Source organism: Gopherus evgoodei, chromosome 6 (genome assembly GCF_007399415.2).
Source record: "Gopherus evgoodei ecotype Sinaloan lineage chromosome 6, rGopEvg1_v1.p, whole genome shotgun sequence".
Lineage (NCBI taxonomy): Eukaryota > Metazoa > Chordata > Testudines > Testudinidae > Gopherus > Gopherus evgoodei.
The window spans coordinates 124,206,673-124,227,917 of record NC_044327.1 but is presented as its reverse complement, the minus strand read 5'-3'; the positions used below and the strand labels follow the sequence as shown (position 1 = coordinate 124,227,917).

At 45.7% G+C, this 21,245-nt stretch overlaps 1 protein-coding gene across 2 annotated transcripts in view; it reads left to right on the top strand.

Moving 5' to 3' along the window:
* Positions 1–12,770: 12,770 nt before the first annotated feature.
* Positions 12,771–21,245, top strand: part of C6H18orf25 (chromosome 6 C18orf25 homolog) — a 64,400-nt gene continuing 55,925 nt past the window's right edge. Inside the window, exon 1 of one of the 2 annotated variants that reach the window (XM_030566350.1) lies at positions 12,771–12,930. The gene's annotated coding sequence lies outside the window, so the exon portion shown is untranslated. The remainder of the gene's footprint in view (positions 12,931–21,245) is intronic. The other variant, XM_030566348.1, reaches the window with a different exon arrangement.

The following is a 21,245-nucleotide window of genomic DNA, read 5'->3' as shown; positions in this document are numbered from 1 at the left end:
TGTCCACTTTTATAAATACGAGCTAAAACTGGTAAATGACCTCCAGATGGTGACCTAATCAGCAAACAAGCAGTTTCATGTTTGGTTAAATTTCTGTACTAGGTATCTTCAGTTTTACTAAATTAGATCAACTGGGGGAAAAGAGAGGGAGGAAGGAGTTGAGGCTTGACAGAAAGCTCTCTGGTCAGTCTTGGTCTCTCCTTCTCCCCTGCCAGGTTCTAGATCCTCTAGCCTTAGAAGAGTCTTCTGTTGGTGAGTCGAGGGAAACTAGACAGCATTTGTTATTACGTCTTGTGAGATGAGTCTCCTCAGCCAACATCAATCACTTTTCTCTTCTCCTCTTCAAATCCTTTTTAAAAATGAATGTAGAGTTCTAGCTGTTAAGACAAAGCTTAATTACTTTCCCCACTTTAACATAACAGGTGCCTGCTGCAGACAGAAATTGAAGTGACTGATACCAGTTTCACCTGGTATACCTAACTGATTTATAGTCAGTGCCCCAATCCCTTAGTTGTCAGACAAACAGGATTCCATTCTTTTGTCCGTGCACTCATTCCTGAGTTCGAGGTGGCTAAACCCAAGAGAGCAGTTGTAAATATTTCTGCAAAGCTTGGTAAAGCAGCTAATGCCTTAATAGACGCTTTCCAAAAATTGCAACGAGAGATTGATAAAGTAGCAAAAGTAGCTATGCAAAGTAGACGTGTGCTAAATGCTATGAATGCTGAATTGGGGAGGCTTGTGCTCGCATCGGGGAAAAATGTTGCTTTTATGTTAATCACTCTGGTTTAATTGAACAGGATTTACAGGCTATTAAGAACGCTGCTGTTGTTTTTCATGCTGTATCTCTTGATCACACCTTTAATTTTGAGGATCTTCTCCCAGACCTTGGGTCATGGGTTACTGGCCTTTTCCGTACAATTGTTGAATGGATTATTTTCTGTCTGTTCTTCCTATGTATTGTTTGAATAGTAATACAATGCGCAAAATGTCTGTGTAATGCTGTAACCAAAGGTTCTGCTGTCCGTAAGACAACTCACTACCTGTCTCTTCAGCTTGATCGTAAATTACGTAACAGGCCTGGCAATCTGGGCTTGCCAGGCCTGAAGGGGGGATTGTGAAAGCTGGCTCACCCCCCTTAATAGATTACAAGCGGCCAGTAGGTGGAGTGGGTGAGTACTGCTCATGGACACAGTAGCCTGAATTTTTGCACTATCTCTTTTCCTCTGCCTCAAAGCAGGAAGGTCCTGCTCCAAACCAGTCAGTACTACCCAGATAACGGGAGCATGAGATTTTACACTTACCAATCAAGTGTTAACATGCAGGGGTCTTTGTCTGAATGTGTATAAAAGGTTTGTGAAATTTGTGTAAGACAGAGTCTTTTGTACCAAGGTACAGGCTCTCCTTTTTCTGCAGAATAAAGCATTTTTCCTTATCCCTGTCAGGCTGTTAATTGGCTCTCAGCTAGGCAGACCTGATATTTCGGTGACATAAGCATGCATACAGCCCTAACCCTCCTCGCCCTAAGAGCACACACTGAATAACTTCCTTCCCAAAATAAAAGCTGCTTACCAGGAACCTCCTCTGGTGTTTGTCCTTCCCCAAGCACCTGCCGCTGCGACTGGCTACCTTCCTCCTGGCTTCAGAACAGCTCCTGGCTGCTTGCATCTAGGGATTCCAGGATGTATTCCTCTGCCTCAGCATCCTTGCTCCTGCTCCGCTGCTGCTCCTCCTCCTGCCTTGTTGAACTGGGCTCTGAAGTGTCCATGGTGGTAGTCGGAGTGGAGGTGGGGTTGACCCCAAGTATTGCATCCAGCTCTTTTTAGAAACAGCAGGTGGTGGGAACAGCACCGGAGTGGCAGTTTGCCTCGTGGGCTTTGTGGTAGGCGTTCCGCAGCTCCTTCACTTTAACCCTGCACTGCAGTGCATCCCTGTCATGGTCCCTTTCCATCATGTCCCTTGATATCTGCCCAAAGCTATCGTAATTCCTATGGCTGGAGTACAGCTTGGACTGGACAGCTTCCTCTGCTCAAACACTGATGAGGTCCAGCACCTTACCATTGCTCCATATTGGGGATCACCTGGCGCGTGGAGGCATGGTCACCTGGAAAGATTTGCTGAGAGCGCTCCACACCTTGCTGTGCAAACAGGAGATTTTCAAAATTCTCAGAGAATGTAACGGGTGAGTCTGACGGTTGATCACCTGAGGTCAGGGCAGGGCAGTAGAGTTCAAACTGATGACCAGAGTGGCTAGAACAGGCATTGTGGGATACTTTTGGAGGCTGATCAGAGCACATTAACAGACCAGGGCGTCCACACTGGCGCTGCGGCGTTCCAGCAGGGGTGCGTCAAATGTTATTCCACTCGCTGAGGTGGAGTACCAGGAACGCTCTAACTGTGGAGTCAGAGCGCTCTATGTGCCTTGCTGGTGTGGACGTGCTGTGAGTCAGAGCGCTCTATGTGCCTTGCCGGTGTGGACTTGTGAGTTAGAGCGCACTGGGCTGCTTTAATGCGCTTTAATTCACAAGTATGGCCATGTCCTTAGAAAGTCTATCTAGGTCAGACATGGGCAAACTACAGCCAGTGGGCCACATCCAGCCCGTGGGACCATCCTGCCCAGCCCCTGAGCTCCCAGCCGGGGAGCCTAGTCCCCGGCTCCTCCCCTGCTGTTCCCCATGCCCCGCAGCCAGGCTGTGCTCTGGGCCACCGCTCCTGCTAGGCAGCATAGGGAGTGCAGCTGGCTCCTGCTGCTGATAAGGGGGCGGGGAGCAGTGGAGTCCTGGGGGGCAGTCAGGGAGGAGGGGGTGGGTGGATGGGGCAGAGGTTCTGGGGGATGGTCAGGGGATGGGGGACAGGGAGGGTTGGGAGAGGGAGTCCCGGGAGGGCTGTTGTGGGGCGGGGATGTGGATAGGGGTCAGGAGGGCAGTCAGGGGACAGGGAGCAAGGGGGGTCCCGGGAGAGGGCGGTCAGGGGACAAGGAGCAGGGGCAGGGGTTGGTTGGTTTGGTGGTTTTGAAGGGGGAAGTTAGGGGGCAGGGCCCAGGCTGTTTGGGGAGGCACAGCCTTCCCTACCTGGCCCTCCATACAGTTGCACAACCCCATTGTGGCCCTCGGGCCAAAAAGTTTGCCCACCCCTGATCTAGGTTGTGAGTATGAAAGAGGTTGTGGCCTAATTTGAATGTGGTCTATTGTGAGAGAAATAGCAGAGTGATTTGATAATTTAGATGGATTTTTAATTGTGCATTTAAGACTGAGTAAACTGGGCAAATAATGCCCTGGATAGGGCTCGAGCATGTGTGGTGCGGAGAGAGTTAGAGTCTTTTAGCTATGAAGCTCTGAGAAGTCTTTTCTGAGCATATGCAAACTGCAGTTTTTCAATGATTTATAACTTTGCCAAATCTGGGTGGTATTTCATAAGAAAGCAAAAGGCACATTGCTGAGATACAGACAACTCCCCAGCGAAATTTCAGGTTGTTGCTCCAAAGCATGGGGGCATTAGAGCTCACCAACAAAAAGACTAAGAAACTTCTAACATGGCCTTTCCCTATCCTCATTCTCAGAAACGGTGGAACCATTTTGGCCTAAACTTTCCAAAACAATTCATCATGAGGCAGACACCCAGCATGGGAAATTTCAGCCTAAATGGTTAAAGTTTGGCAAAGTTATATAAACAAGGAAACAGGGTCATATCCTGGGAAGTGGGCAATCTTAATAAATAGGCTGAGCTGTAAGCACTTCCTATAATACAGACACTTGAATTTGGTTTGGTTATAAAAAGCCACTTATCTTTTGGATTGGCAGAATTTGATTTTTTTAATAACTTTTGATGGTTGATATTTATTATTTTTAAGCATTTATATTTACGGATACAAATTTTCACAGTTGTGTGAATTATGGGGGAGGGTCAGACCACTACTTATTGATAGTAGATGTTGAGAATCAAAAAGTTTTTTAAACCATTAAACACAAACTGTCAGTGTCATATGCTAAAATATACACAGTAAATATCCAAATCATACCTGTTGTTCCTATTCATGTGGTAATCCATTGTAAACAAGCCTAATTCACTCTCTGAATCACTGGATTTTGAATCAAAGTTCCCCAGCTGCATTTTTTTATGTTGCCTATCTGTAAATTTCATTTATTATCACTGGAAATATATTTTGTGGGTTTATGTGTGTACCATGAAATAAACATTTACCAACATTCATAAAAATCTAATCCTTCCAAGCCCTTCCCAGGGGGCTTAGGCCATTGCCTGATTGTTTTATAGGCATCACTGGGGCCAGCCCTGGATGAGGAGATTCTGGCATGCCCTCTCTCCATTTGCTAAACCTTTGAATATCTTATTTTTTTAATTGCACTTGTAGCCCATTTCATGATTTTGATGCACGATTTGCAAGCATGAGTTATCCTCCGCATGTGATACATTTGAACGCTAGGATCTGTAAATCTGTATTTATTCATGCCATATATAAGCAAATACAAAAATTAGTTTCCTCTAAGCTTATAGAAACTTTTTTATTTTAAGAATAACTGAAATGTACTAACATCAAGAAATGGAACTGTGCCTCAACACTGGGTAGACTGGTATTAAATCGCGTTACAGTAGGTGACAACCTTGGAATGTTGACCCTAGTCCTGTAGTTCAAAAGCTCGCTTTTGTCACCTTTGCCCTTGTGAACTGAACCACAGCATCAGAGAGAAATCCAAAGACTGGCCAATGGCATTTTCAAGTGAAAAAATAGCAAGCAATGTCAGTCTCTCATCAGCTACTGTCAATCGAATATATGTTTTAATCAGGGGCAGCTCTAGGCATTTTGCTGCCCCAAGCATTGCAGGCAGCCTGCCTTCGGCGGCATGCCTGCGGCGGGTCCGCTGGTCCTGAAGCCACAGGACCAGCGGACACTCCGCAGGCAAGATGCCAAAGGCAGCCTGCCTGACGCCCTCCTGGCGACCGGCAGAGCGCCCCTAGTGGCTTGCCGCCCCAAGCACACGCTTGGCGTGCTGGTGCCTGGAGCCGCCCCTGGTTTTAATGAGCCAGAGCTTCGAAAAGCTGTGCTCACCACTTACAACTGTGACTGGCAGCCTGAGCAGAATCCTCAAAGCTATCCACACATTTGGAAAAGTGTCCTTCAGCTCTGCATTATGAATGAATTGGAGAATTTGGGGTGGAGAGTGCTTCTTGTGTTGCAAAATGTGATGAATGTTCTTCGATTCAACATAGAGATCTTTATCATTGATGTCTGAACAGGGCTGTCCTTAGCCATTTGGGTATCCTACGCAGTACACCCCCGCCCCACGCAGGAGGGCTGTGTGTGGGCCCTAGGCCTCCCCCCCCCCCGGTTCTGGGAGGCAGGAGCTGTGGGGGGCCACTTTTGGGGGTCCCACAGGCCCAGAGTGGCCCGGGGAGTGGTGGGGGGCCGGGAGCAGCCCATTCTGCTTCCCTCACCCTGGCCCTAGCTGTGTCGCCCGGGGGAGGGGGCTTGGGGGAATGATTCCCCCAGTCACTGGCAGCGGCTGGAAGTGGAGCATCCCAGCTCCAGCCCACTCTACTCCACCAGCTCCCAGCTGTGGCGCTCTGCTTCCTACCGCTGGTGAGTGCAGGGTGGGTGATACTTTCCCCAACCTGAGCGACATGGCTGGGGCTGGGGCAAGGGAAGCGGAGTGGGTTGGGACCGAGTCTCTCTGCTTCCCACCACCAGTGTGGGGGGCGATCCTTTCCCCCACTCGCTGGTGGCAGGAAGCACAACATCGTGGCTGGGAGCTGGCGGAGTAGAGCAGGCTGGAGCCGGGTTGCTCCACTTCCCACTGCTGCCAGTGAGGGCGGGGTCTCTGAGGGACAGGGCTGGCTCTAGCCATTTCGCCGCTCCAAGCACGGTGGCACGCCATGAGGAGTGCTCTGGCCAGTCCCATGGCTCCGGTGGACCTCCTGCAGGCATGCCTGTGGAGGGTCAGCTGGTCCCACGGCTCCAGTAACCTCCCATAGGCATGCCTGGGGATGCTCCACCGGAGCCGCAGGACCAGCGGACCCTCCGCAGGCACGCCTGCGGGAGGTCCACAGGAGCCGCCTGCCGCCTTCCCGGCAACCGGCAGAGCGCCCCCCGCAGCATGCCGCCCCAAGCATGCGCTTGGCGTGCTGGGGCTTGGAGCCAGCCCTGCTGAGGGAACAGGTGGAATGGGGGTGGGTCAGGGGCAGAGCTGGAGAAAGAGTAAGAGGCAGGGCAGAGGGAGTTTTCCAGTGCCCCACACCTCCCTAGGAACGGCCCTGCCCCTTACGAGGGGGCCGGATGAGGGATAGGGCTGGTCGCTGGGGTTGGTGCTGCCACGTATGCAGCATGCAGCTGCCTAGGGTACCATGAAATTTGGGGCAATTTGGTGCCCGAAATTTCATGGTGCCTGTGACTTTATTGATATAATCTGGGACCATATAGAACATGGTTGCAACCAAGGTCCTCTATTGGCACCAAATTTTATGTAAAGGGGGTCATATAAGGTGTCTAAGACCAGGTTATGGGGTGCTGGTTATGATTATGCTGTCTATATGCATGTGTCATTTTTTAGTTAAAGTTATGAATATTGGCTCTATACTGTCTGTACTTCAAACTTATGCTATGCTTCTGGGTGACATCCCAGACAAGTTGGTGTTAGCTAAGCCTAGCCTGCTTGATGGCCCATTAAAGACCACCAGCTATAGAATTGACCTATTGAGAGAAGGCAGATACACCTTGTAACTCAGCAAAGAATGCAGGAACTTGCCCATGTGACTCCAGACTCCATTTTGCTGTAATTTTCCACAGTATGAACAAACAGCTGTTCTTACACCTGGAAAAGCCTATAAAAGGCTGATGCCTCATCTCCATCTGGTCTTCAATCCTGCTTCTTACCTCTGGAGGGACTTTGCTACAAATGGAAGCTCTACACAAAGGACTGAATGACCCATCCCAGCTGGGGATGTGCTCCAGAGACTTGATTTGAACCTGCAGTTTATTCCATCACTGCTACAAGCCTGAACTAAGAACTTTGCCATTACCGTATGTAATTGATTCCATTTAACCAATTCTAGCTCTCATCTCTATCTTTTTCCTTTTATGAATAAACCTTTAGATTTTAAATTCTAAAGGATTGGCAACAGCGTGATTTGTGTGTAAGATCTGATTTGTATATTGACCTGGGACTGGGGCTTGATTCTTTGGGATCGAGAGAACCTCTTTCTTTTATTGGGGTGTTGGTTTTCATAACCATTTATCCTCAGGACGAGTGGGACTGGTGGTGATACTGGGAAACTGGAATGTCTAAGGGAATTGCTTGTGTGACTTGTGGTTAGCCAGTGGGGTGAGACCAAAGTCCTCTTTGTCTGGCTGGTTTGGTTTGCCTTAGAGGTGGGAAAACCCCAGCCTTGGGCTGTGACTGCCCCGTTTTAAGCGATTGGTCCTGAACTGGCGCACTCAGTTGGGTCCCGCCAGAACTGCACCGTCACGGTGCCCTAGGCAGCTGTGTATGCCTAAGGATGGCCCTGCGTCTGAACATTACATTCCCCATCTGTCAGTGTCTGGTGAAGGTCTGTACAATTGTTCAAGAATATTACTAAGGTAATACAACTGCCCCAGGTCCTTTTGCGGTGCTTCATTTGTCCAAACCTTTCTTCGATGGAGTCTAAAGCAGTGTAAATGAATGAGCAAAAAACCTCCCTCTTTAATTTTTCTTCCAAGCTTCCCATCTCTGCCCTCATAACCAAACTGTCTTTTCTGATGAATACGAGTTTCCTTGGAGACAGGCTCAACTCCAAAGTTTTCCGCCATTTCTTTGGCAGCAGTGATGACACCTTCAAATTCATTGTCTCTGTAGGCTACAATGAAATCAAGGCAGCTTTTCTTCGAAATAGTAGTGGTCACAATATCCAGCAACTGAGTTTGTAATGCCTTGCTTGAAATGTTTACTTGGAACAGGATATTGTGCCAGCCCATAACTGAGACCAGAAATTTGAAGTCAGTAATCTGGTTTTCCAGGCTTTGCACCTTGTGTTGGATTCTGGCCTTGGCGTTAATTGACTGCACCAGTTCCATGAGGGCATCGTATACCTCAGAAACTTGGTATCTCACTGGCCTTACACTGTCAATGTGGCTGTCCCAGGAAGTGTCACTTAGCTACTTCACAGTCAGATTTGTAGCATTGTCCATGACCTTGAGGATTTTCCACCTGATAGTTGATGCTGAAAACAGGATATATAGCCCTTGCAGTATTCTGAAGAGAGTTAGTGAACCTAAAGAAGAAGACACTGCATCTGACACAACCATTTTGAGGGAATGACAACCACAAGGCACGAAGGAAGCTCTTGAATTCAGCATAAGAATTCTTGCCTGGACATCACTGTTTCTTCCCTTCATATTCACGTTGTTGTTGTAATCTTGGCAGCAGCAGTCCTAAAGCTTTATTTTATTCTCATTCAAAACGTTCGTAAACAGTTGTTAGGCCTTTTCCAGTAGTGTCATCCACTGACTGAAAACAGATTAAGGGTTCCTTTACTTGGATACAGCCATGCTTGTCATCAACAAATCTTACTGTAAATGACATCTTTTCCCTGTGACTAATGTTGGGAGTGCAGTCTATTATTATGGCATAGTACTTCGCTTTTCCAAGTTGCATCAATATGTTATCAAGAGCCTTCCTTGCCATAAGGTCAATCAATTCATTTTGAATTTGTAACCCTTCTGCCAGGTGGAGCTGGCAGCAAACAGTTCAATATCTAGGAGTTCCTTTTCTACAATACAACACAGAACCAGCTCAAGCCCCTGAAGGGTATGGTTGTGTTTATTTAAAAAAAAAATGTGGTTTACAGGGTGCTTATGCATAGGGAAGCATGCTGTGGCTCACCGGCCTAGGAACATTCTGGAGAAGGCCACGGGGAGGGGTGTGAGCTCGGAATGTGGACTGGAGCACTATGAGCATGTGATAAACAAACCCATATATGAGTTTGTTTAACTCTGATTAGTTAAAGGTTCATGTTATGTAAGTTGTTATATAACTTGTTATATAAGCACCATGTGCTATAAAGTAGCGAGGGGAGGGGCTCCTTGAGGGAGGGACTCTGCCTGATTCTTTGTACCAGGGGCTCTCTTTGTGCACATGTTGAATAAAGCTTTATTGAATTGAATCGCATTGGATCGAAGTCCCATGATTTCTACCCAGCATCAGACTCACTGGGAACCACCCAATCCCAACACCCCCCCCAGTAACCTGGGAAAATTACACACCACCCCTGAGCGCCTCTCAAAGGCAATACTTTCCCACTCACCAGCACAGAGTCTGAGTGTAAAAAAGAAACTTTTAATTAAAGTGTGCTCTCTATGTTGTTATCTAAATCACCGATGAAGTTATTGAACAGAACTGGACCCAGAACTGATCCCTGAGGGACCCCACTTGATATGCCCTTCCATCATGACTGTGAACCACTGATAACTACTCTCTGGGAATGGTTTTCCAACCAGTTATGCGCCCACCTTATAGTAGCACCATCTAGATTGCATTTCTCCAGTTTGCTTAAGAGAAGGTCATGTGAGACGGTATCAAAAGCTTTATTAAAGTTGAGATCTACCACTTCCCCCCATCCATAAGGCTTGTTACTCTGTCAAAGAAAGCTATCAGGTTGGTTTGACATGATTTGTTCTTGACAAATCTATGCTGACCATTATTTATCACTTTATTATCTTTTAGATGCTTGCAAATTGATTGCTTAATTATTTTTTCCATTATCTTTCCAGGTACAGAAGTTAAGATGACTGGCCTGTAATTCCCCAAGTTGTCCTTATTTTCTTTTTTTATAGATTGGCACTGTATTTGCTCTTTTCCAGTCCTCTGAAATCTCTCCTGTCTTCCATGACTTTTCAAAGATAATCACTAAGGGCTCAGAGATCTCCTCAGTCAGCTCCTTGAGCATTCTATGATGCATTTCATCAGGCCCTGGTGACTTGAAGACATCTAACTTGTCTAAGTAATTTTTAACTTGTTCTTTCCCTGTTTTAGCCTCCTGATCCTACCTCATTTTCATTGGCATTCAGTATGTTAGATGTCACATCACCAAGCAACCTTCTTGGTGAAAACTGAAACAAACAAGTCATTAAGTATCTCTGCGATTTCCACATTTGCTGTTATTATTCCCCCCTCCTCATTAAGCAACGGGCCTACACTGTCCTCAGTCTTCCTCTTGCTTCTAGTGTATTTGTAGAATGTTTTCTTGTTCCCTTTATGTCTCTAGCTAGTTTTATCTCATCTCACTACCCCTCCATTCAGTACTAAAGTGATTTTTTACCCAGCACCAGCCAAAGTTGATCACTTGGAGCTACATAGCTCCTGTCTGCTGGATACCTATGCAGGGTAGATTGTGTTAATGTAAATACAGTTTGCTCCTGAAGTCTCTCCAACTAGCTGTCAGGGAAGAACTCATTCAGACCCTGCTTACAAATTGTTTTGCTGTAGTGATGGTTCATAGCTTCTTTATAAACTATTCAGTGTAAGTGCTCATGCATGATATTGTCATATTTCCCAAGGTGCGCTACCAAACCAAGGAAATTACCATTATGTTCAGTGAACAACTTATCCGAACCCCAGAAAGGCAAATTATTCTTTGAGGGAAGAGGGTAATTGAGATCAGAGGTTTGAGCATGTTCTTTCAGTGCTGGATTTCTACATTAATAATGTGCTGGTTTTCTGCATCTGTGTATTTATTCAGTTTGAGCCTGGACTGGACCTCCATATATTTGGAGTAGGCCATAAAATGGCCAGATGCCTTTTCATGTTGCTTCAAATCATCAGCTAAGTTATGCCAGTAATTGTACCCCAGAAGCACAACCAAAGATTTGACATTCTTGTCAAATATTTTGCAATAAAAACAGAACACATTGTCAGTTGATTTTGAGTAAACTAGCCAATGCCAATTCAGTTTCTTACCATTCTTGAGTACTCTTTTGCAGTGTGACTTTGAGAAGTGTCACTTTTCATTTACTGGAAACATATCTTCGAATTAGCCCGGTCCATTCAAAATTTTATGATCAGTATCAGCAGAGTTTAAGATCGCTGGCAATAAAGCAGAATCTGATGTATTGATTTGTGGGGTGCAATTTTTCTTACTGCTGTTTCTGCCATCATGTGAGGCTGATTCTTTTCTATTGTTTCTCTCCTTTTCATGTAAACCAGATTTTTCTTTATCATCAGTCTCCTTTACACCGCCAAGAAATCTGGATGATTCTTCATCACTTTCCTCACATTTCCATTGCTTATCAGGTAAATCTGCGAATTCCTTAGTAATAGGACTTCCATCATTTACACTTTGCTCCTCAATTTCTTCTGCACTGGGACAATCACTATTGCTTAAAGCCTGGTTTGCGTTGTTCTGTTTCAGATATTTTCCCATCAAACTTGCCTCTTGCTTCAAACGAGATTGCAATTGAACTTTTTTGCTTCCTATACTGAGCTCCTGAAAGCTGCTTTGGGGGCATCTTTTATTTTCTATGGGGAAGAACAGACAGTATTACGGGGAGCAAAAGTCTATGTTCTGCAGTCTTAGAAAGTCATTGAACATTATGTGTTAAGTATGGCAAAAGAAGTAACAGTATTTCTTTTATTTTGTTGCATAGATAGGGGTTCAATAGATATCTCTGGTGTCTCGTTAAATAGTCCTTTACTAGTCACTATTTACACTCTTCAAGTCTTAAAACACAAGTACACTTTCACAATTACACAATATTGCAGCTGGGCTCTCACTTCACTCTGTATCTTACTGACTAGCCATGCACTACCCCTTCTATACCCATGAGGGCATGGCTGACAACATTTGAGGAGGTTCAAAGAAAATGTAGTTCTCAACAAATCTGGATGGTTGCATGAGGTTCTACGAAGGTCCAGAACATTCTACGAGGTGAGTGAAAAATGAATTTGTGCCTGGAACACCTGAAACATTTTACTTCAAACATTCTATTTTTCCTTTTGTCACTAACAACAAAAACAGCAACCGGAGTAGGGTAACCAGATATCCCTATTTTATAGGGACAGTCCCAATATTTGGGGCATTTTCTTCTATCGGTGTCTACTACCCCCACCCCCATCCCGATTTTTCACACTTGCTGGTTGGTGCTCCCCAAGCCTGGCACCCCAAATCCAGCCCTGGACATGACCATGAGGATGGGACTGCGGTGTTAACGTGTTTGTGTCCAAGCCTCCTCTGTTTCAGACAAGGCGGCCATCCATCATGGGATGGCCAGCACTGCCCTGCCCTTCCAGAGGGTGACACCACAAGCACTGCTCACAAGCCATTCCCATGTGGCCCCACAGGGAGAGGGAGCTGACAGGTGAGGCTCTGGGTCTTTCCCATTGGGCTCGAGTGTGGGAGAGAAGGGGGGCTGGGAACAGGCTCTGGGTCCCATCCCTCTGGACGGGACCCTAGTTGGGAGGCTCTGGATTATTCCCCCTCCTGACTCCCTAGGGGAGAGGGGGGAAGGGGTCAGGGGACAGGCGTCTCCATGGTTCCGTCCCCTGGTGGGGGCAGGAAGGAAGGGTTCTGGCTGCTCCCCGATCCCCATAGGGCCCTGCTGGGGCTGGGGGAGGGGCTCAGCCGGTTCCCCCTCCCCAGTCTCCGGGGAGCAGGTTGGGGGCGGCAGGGTCGACGCGCCGCAGGGGCCGGCAGGTGGCGCTGTAGGGCCCAGCGGCGGGGCAGCTCTGTGCGCCGGTCAGCGGCAGCCCGGTCCCGGCCGCCGGAAGTGACGCCGCGAGCGGAGCCGAGCGGCCTCCGGTGACATTTTCCGTCGGTGGCGCGCAGGGCGGGGAGCGAGGCAGGCGGCGGCGGAGGAGGAGGAGACTTGGCCTCGGCCCCCCATGTCCGAGCTGCTCCCCCGCGAGGGGGAGGCGAGGAGGAGCCGCGGTGCCGGCGGCTGTTGCACTGGTGAGCGACCCGCGTTCAGCCGCTGCGGGCTCGGGCCCCTCTCCAGAGCCGGTGTTGGGGGACCCGCCCGGCCGCCCTCCCCGAGGTCCGGGCTCGCTGGCCCCCTCCCCCTCGCGCCGGGAGGGAGAGGCCCGTACACCCGCCCCCAGCGCGCCGGGACTGGCAGGAGGGGGCCTCGGGTAGAATCCGCCCCGCTCTGGGCCGGGGAGGAAGCCCTGAGCGGAGGCAGGGCCCGGGTCCCGGCGCGCTGCACCGGGCTGGGCCCCGAAGGGCTGCCGGGAGGAGGCAGGGGCCTGCACCCTTAGAGCGCGCAGCGCGGGCGGGAGGGGCCCTCTGGTGCCAAGGCGCAGGGTGAATTCTGCGCGGGAGGGGGGCACTTCGGGGTGGTTCTAGTACCCCAGGGCCCGTGTGGTGTGTGAATGCCGGGCACCCTGGTGGGAGGTCACGTCCACACCCTTGAGCTCCAGGTAATACAATTCAGCGCAGCAGGAGAATGACTCTTAAAGAACCTTCTACGTTTTGGGGGTGGCTTTTCAGGAGCCCTTGGATGTATCTCTCTGCCCCCACTCCTGCCCATTTTTACCAGATGGCAGGAAGTGTGGGAGTGCAACACTTCACTTCTGATTTCAAGAGAAGTCCAGTAGAGACCTTTAGTGTGTCTGGACTTGTTCCAGTCAAAGCCCTGTAATTCTGTTTGAAGTGGGGGCCAATAGAATTTGCTTCTCTGCCTGACCTTTCTCTTCTTTGCTCAGGCACCCCACCCACTAGCAACCTGGTCTTCCTGCCTAGGAGCCCCTACATGCATCCTCTCCAAATTTGAACAAGTGATGCTGCCGTCTGGCATGTGAGGTTGCAGAACCACTCAGGTCTGACCCAGTTGCCCTTCCATTATGATGGAGGGGCGACTGGGCCAAATTTGAGTAGATGGCATTGTGACCCTGGTGCAAACCTGAGTGCTGCCACAACCCTGTGTGCCAGGTGGGGATGCCGTTCACTCAGATTTGGTTCAGCTGCCCCTCTGTCATCACAGAGGAGTGTCCTGAATGGTGTTGCAACGTGGAGTGTGGGCTCAAAGTGCCCTCAGGTTTGGCCAAGTCAAAAAGTGGCCAAGTGCCTCTCCCCCTCACCCCACCACTGCTCCAGCTGTGCTGCCTAGCATTCTAGTTATAAACTCTTATGCTCATCCTATCTGCCTTTAGGGATCTTACTTAACCGTGATTTTTTAAGTCAATATTACTGAGGACAGAGAGAACACATAGGGGTAACTTAAATAACGGTTCCTGGTATTCAGGTTTACTAGGTTAGTGCCCATGAGCAGTGATGTGATGATTTGTGTTCAATGATATCTTGACATAAAAACTCAACTTTCAAGTTTTCCAGTTCTTTATAGCCCCATAATCGGTTGTGACTTGCTTACTCTAGTTCGCTGAATCTGTCTTGACAATTCTGGAAAGCAAATTTTTGGTTACTTAACTTAAATAGTTCTAGAAAGAAATTTACATAATTTGATACCATAATGTGTTTTGTTTGAAAAGTCTCTTGAAACAAATGTATGCCTAATATATGTAATAAATAGTAGATCTGTCTACATTTATGAAAAAGTTCCAATTCAAGAGTTTGTGACGAGTTCAGATTGTGCTTTCCTTAATTAGGCAAATTTCCCATTGACTTCAATAGGAGTTTCTACTGAATGACAGTAGGACTTGTCTCGAAGCTTTAAGTATAAAGATCTTTTAAAAATACTGTAAAATAAAACTTCACTGTCCTGCTTGGTTTAAGAGAGACACTATGGCTATGTCTAGCCAACCGCTTATGCCGGCAGTGTATGTCACTCGGGTGTGAAAAAAACACCACCCCCACCCCGAGCGATATAAATTATGCTGGCATAAGTGGTGGTGTGCGTTTCTCCTGCCGACATAGCTACTGCCGCTTGATGGGGGTGGTTAAATTATGTTGACGGGAGAGCTCCGTTGCTTGGCATAGAGTGGCTGTATGAGAGATCTTACAGCAGCGCAGCTGCATTGGAACAGCTGTGCCGCTGTAAACTCTCTAGTATAGACATAACCGAAGATGTTGAATGTATTTCAGATAATGTTTTCTAATGTTTGAGCTTTTCCTTTTGGTCATACTCATTGTTATAAATTCTGGCATTTTTGGACAGACTTTTCCAAAGTTGTCGTCACTCTTATTCAGAATACTGAAGACTATTCTTAAATTTGTCTGATCCCATGGAACTTAAATGCACCTCTGAAATATTTTTAACCTTGAAAGAAATCAGCCAAATAGTTTGTGCTCTGAGAAGTTTACACATTTGCTTTTGTAGTCTTCTTGTGAAGTCATAACTCAAACAGCATAGCTACAAAGTTTCAAACTTTTTTGATGATAGCTAGTGTTAATATATAAGTAACACAAAGTTTCTGACTTTGTTTCAAAGACTGTTAGAACTCCTCTGTAGAAATGCTAGTTTTACTGGCATCAGTGAATCTTGGCTATTAAAGTCAACCAAGTGTAAATCTTTGCTGAAATACTGAACAGTGTTCCTTTAAATATATCAAATTTCATTATCTTCTGAAAACAGTTTATTTAGCTTTAACCATTCTTCTGCAGTACTTGCATCCCAGATAATAATGTTATGCTATTTAGACTGATTATACACAAATGATGTGCTAGTCTATTTTCATTGTCTGGGCTAGTGAAATTGAAAATAAAAACCATATAAAAGGTGAAGAGTGAACAAGACTACTTCAGTTTAGTTTTTCTAGGTCTGTAGTAAGGGATTTAAAATCTGACAGTTTCTTATTTAAATATTTGTCTTTATAAAACTTAATTTTTGGCTTAAACTACCTGACAGCATCCCTTCAACCATTTTAGATAAAAGTGGTGAGATGGGAAATGAATATAGTATCATCCTTCAGAGCAGTGGTTCTCAACCTACTTCTTATTGTTATGCAGCCCATGAGGTATTATGTGGGCTGTATCCAATACTACCTATGTGGTCCTGAAGATGTCACATGGGCAGCAGCTGTGTGCTGATTGGGCTGCAAGTGGGTTGCTTGTTGAGAACCACTGCTTCAGAGGTAGTTCTGTTGTGGTGGTTGCCACGCCTAGCCCTAATGTTAGGTGTAATTTTTTTCCTGTGATTAAGTGCCAAGAGCTGTATCTGGGGAAGATGCAACTTTCTCCCCTTCTCCAGGGCAACTGTTCTCTTAGGCCTCCTTGCAAATCTAGAATTCATTTTACAAGCTTGAAATAAAGTTTTGGGTGACACAGGATTTTCTGTGGTTTGGGTCTAGCAAGCACACAACCTTTTTTTCCTACATGGAGTTTAGATCCATGTCTACATAAATCAGTATCACCGAATCAGTGAGATGAAATGTGGTGCAGTCTGGCAATCAACACAGCAATGATTCCTAAGACTATAATGATGTGCTTGATCAACTTGTGAGTGCTGTCCTCTTGAACAGTTTATCTGCACGGTTAATGATCTGGAAGAGTCAAGTGTTTACAAAAGAAACTGATCCAGAGAAGGGTTTCATTACTTTGAGATTTGAATGGCTGGTAAAATATCAGATAATAATGCCAGTTACCTGTAATACCAGTGTTTTGTTAAGTGAATAATGGGGGGGGGGGCAGAAAAGATGCTGGAAAATGATTGCTGAATATAGTAGCTGCATATGAACAGAAGGATTAGGATAACAGTTGAGATTCATTTTTTATATACATACACACTTGTATTTTTTTAATTATAAGTGCCAGCTATCCCTATTTGCTTTTCAAACTAATAATTAATTGGCTGACTTTTTAAAGGCATCTCAGCAGAACTGTGTTTTGAGTAGAGATTTGAAAGAGGAAAAGAGTGACTTTTTGTGTTTAGTTATTTGTGTTTGCTTGTATTGTGGTAGTACTTGGGCCCACACTAAAATACACATTGTAAAAACTGCAACAAAAAGACTGCATGCTCTGAAGAGCTTACAATCTATAAGATAATAAACAAATGGTACAACAAACAGATGATGAAGGAAATGCAAAGCAACAGCAAGGCAACTAAGAATAGCCTGATAGTCAGTGGTCACAGCACATGCTGTGTAAATCCTCCTGAATTGTAAAAGAAGACATGGAAGCTCCGGTGGGAAGCTGACAGACTGGTAGATAAGGCAACCATCAACAGTGCAGAGGAAATGAGGGTTAATGAAGTAAGACTGGATGAACAAAGAATAGAAACAGAATTCTGAATGGCCTTGAAGATTAAGAGGGAAGGATACAGTGGAGAGATCCAAAGAAGGGTATGGTTTGGTCAAAGCAGCAAGTAACATACCTGCTGTCAACTTTGCCTGTTGCTCTGATCACATCTCTCCTCTTTGAATCCCTTCACTGTCTTCCCAGTTATACTGTATCAAGTTCAAACTTCCGCTCTTTGTTTTTAAGGACCTTCATGGCTTTGTGTTCTTACTCACCCATCTCCTTTTGTCTTATTGTGACCACTCCCATATCCTCTCCTCCACCGAGAATGCAAGTTTCATCGCACAAACAGGCATCTGTGTCCCTTGGACCCTGTAGTTTCCACAGATCTTACGATTTAAAGGAGTGGCTGCAGGTTGTATTTGTGTAAAGAAGACGGTGGTTAGAACTCTGTGTTTATTTCCCCCTCCTGCTCTCCTCCCCCCCCCCCCATCTACAGTGCTACCTGTGAAAGTTTTTGAAAAATTTTAAATTTTAAAGGAACACAGTGAACTTTTATCTCCCTCAACACTTTATTGCTTACAGTTACTAGTAACCTCTAATATTCCTAAAACTGAAAGGTCACAGGAAAAGTGTCTGTATTGATAACACTGGATATGTAATATAATGATATAAAAATGTGACCTAAAACTGCAAATACTGGTGGGGGATTGCTGAGCAAGTGTTCATATTGCAAAATGCTTATCCACATTCAACCCAGAGGGCCTTCAGTTTTGCATTTAACTTTTAGCTGTATCTAAAGCTCTAGGAGTTGCTGAGCTAGCACAGCACTAGTGCTTGCTCCAGTGAAATAGTATTATCTCACTTAGTCTATTTATAGTGATGATGATGATTTCCATGGTGGACTGACAAACCAGGCTGTTCAATTCTCACTAACATATGTGTGTCATTAGTCACACAATCCTAAAAACAAGTCAGTAAAATTAGTATTTTCTTCCTTTAGTTAACTGTACTGTTGTAATTGAGAGAAATATAGGGGTTTATGTAAAAATCCATAACACAAAATACTAGGTGTTTAGCATTAGATAAACTGCAGTACTGGTAACACCTTCATCATGGAGAATTATTATCCCTATGTTAGATAAGAAACTGAGCTAGAGAGATTGCAACTGAACTGGTGGTATAGATGAAGTCCAGGCCAGTGTTATAGCCAGGATTAAAACTAAATAGTTCCTTGCTCCCAGTCCTGTGCTCTCTATGGTTAGAATGTTTCCCTGTTCACACACCTGTAATACATTTTTCATTGATAGCTGAAGAGGACAACACAATTGTACTATTAATGTTACCTTATTTCCTTACAGCTTAGATTTTTGACACTTGTATAGTAATTTACTCATTCAGGATTTAAAAACTAGGCACAACATCTGATTTAGTGAGGTGTTGTTCACACTCAATTACAAATGGGTTGCCTGAGGCAGAGGAAGGTCAAGTAATATGCCCAAGGGCATGTGATGGGTTGAGTTCAGGTCCTGGGTGATCCAGTATCGTCTGTTTTCTCTGAATTTAAGTGTGTAGCTGCCTTTCAAACAGAATATGCATAACTCACTTAGCATAATAACATAGAGATTTACTTTCACAGATATACTATTCCTCTTTTGATGCTCAATCTTTGTGGAGAAATCTTAAAAATTGTTATTACATCGGGCGACTTTTAATCACAAATATGTATTTATTTAAGGCTAGATGTAGGTATCAGTGTGTATATTTGCACCACTTTAATTTCAAGAGGCATTTCATGAAATGCTCTTTTTCTAGTAGTATCCTTTAAGACATTGTTTCTCTGTACCTTCTTAAACTTTCCAGAAAGGTGAACATACATAGCCTGACCACAAATGGGAAATTTAACTCCTATCCCAGCCTGCTCCAGCAGTGTTTATCAGATGGTCTCGTGTTTTAGTCATTGATAAAACTGTACAAGGCTTCCTTTCACAGAAGCTGGCATTACTGTTCCCATTTTGGGTAAACTGAGGTGAAGCGGTTAAGTAACTTGCCCAAGTTTACAAAGCGAGTGGCAGAGCTGGAAATATGCCCAAGGAGACCTGACTCAATCTACTCTAAATGTTAGATTACAATTGCTGTTGTACTTTGTTCCAAGTTAGATAATTGTCTGTTTTGCTTAAGCAATTATTCCAATATTTAAATGTGCCCTATATTAGTTTGTCATAATGCTGATATCCATCTCTGGTAATGCTGCAGAATCAGGCTGACATTTGTTAGCAGGAAAACAGTTTAAGACTACTAAACTTTTCAGTTTTATCTTGGCTTTCTAATCAGTTGTCAGCTTCCAGGCCACCCACTCCACTCTGCCAGTTGACTACTGATTGCATATGCTTGTTACTATAGCTGAAGTTAAAATATTTTAACTCAGGTCACTTAATGTAATAGTTTCTATAAACCGTGTGGAATCAAAACACCAATCTTCTCCCACAGAAAAAATACAGGGCCTCAAAGCAGTTCGATTCAAACTTTCTACGTTATGCAGAGCTTCTCTTTTTCCTCTTTAGATGGCCACTGATAAGGACTGTTAACATTGGGCATTGGTACAGGGCAATAATTTAAAAAACCCTAATACTACAGGTTCAGTACAAACAATATGCATGTTGACTTTCAGAGTAAGGCATTTTGGATAAATTTGTAACCTAAAGAGGTGTTGTGAGTCACCTATTGAATATATAATGCCATTGCTGTTAGATGGACTAGATCTAATAGGTTGCCTCCGTTACCACTTGTATTAATTGGAGATATACCAGTCTCATAGAACTGGAAGGGACCTTGAAAGGTCATTGAGTCCAGCCCCCTGCCTTCACTAGCAGGACCAATTTTGCCCCAGATCCCTAAGTGGCCCCCTCAAGGATTGAACTCACAACCCTGGGTTGAGCAGGCCAGTGCTCAAACCACTGAGCTATCCCTCCCCACCAGCCAGTCAGACACCTTTGACAAGACTAGAGGAATTCAGCAAAATAGCTGCAAAGAGATGACTTTTCTTTGTCCTTAGTGAAGCAGAAACTGGCCTTTTGGGGAAAAAACATGCAATGACTGACTTGAACATTTGATAAAAGAGAAGTATTTAGTATCAAAATTACAATATTTGAGAAACGGGTCAGGTAAAGCACACTGCAGGCTAGCATGGGGACACTGACAGTGCCTGTAGCAAACCCAGTATCCAGGCTGTCACGGTATCACCTTTCACTAGCACTATTTCACTTTAAGAGGAAAAGTAGAGGAAGTATTGTAGTTGTTTGTTCTCTTCTGTAATAAAAATATGGGGGCTAATGGTAAAATTATTAATAATGGGCTGGGGGTGCAGGCTCTGGGGTGGGGAATGAGGAGTTTGGGGTGCATGAGGGGGCTCTGGGTTGGGGGGGTCAGGGCAGTGGGTTGGGATATGGGAAGGGGTCAGGTTTTGGGCTGAGGATGCAGGCTCTAGGGTGGGGCTGGGGATGAGGAGTCTGGAGTGAAGATTTGGGGCGCCAGCTTACCTCCAGCGGTTCCTGGTCAGCAGCACAGCAGGGGTCCTAAGGCTGGCTTCCTGCCTGTCTTGGCACAGCGGACTGTGCTGTGCCCTGGCAGTGGCCAGCAGCAGGTCCGGCTCCTAAGCGGAGGCATGCAAGCAGCTCCGCACGGCTCTCACTCGCAGGTACCAACCCCCAGCTCCCATTGACTGGGAACTGGCCAATGGGAGTGTGGAGCCAATGCTTGGGGCAGGGGCAGTGCGTGGAGCCCCGTGGCCCCTTGCCTGGAAGCCAGACCTGCTGTTGGCTGCTTCCAGGGCACAGTGCGGTGTTGGAATAGGTAGGGGCTAGCCTGCCTTAGCTGGGCAGCACTGCTGACGGGACTTTTAACAGCCTGGTCAGCAGTGCTGACCAGAGCAGCCATGACTGAGTGTCTTATGTTCCATAACCCAGTAGTGGGTTGCAACCCGCAGTTTTGAAAACAACTGGACTAGATGATCATGATGGTCCCTTCTGACCTTAAAGTCCATGAGTCTGAGTGAGAATGTTTAAAGGGAATAGTGTTGTTCTCTAAACATGCTAGGTTTACCAGCTTGTCTACTCTTTTCCTACAGTGTGAGGTTG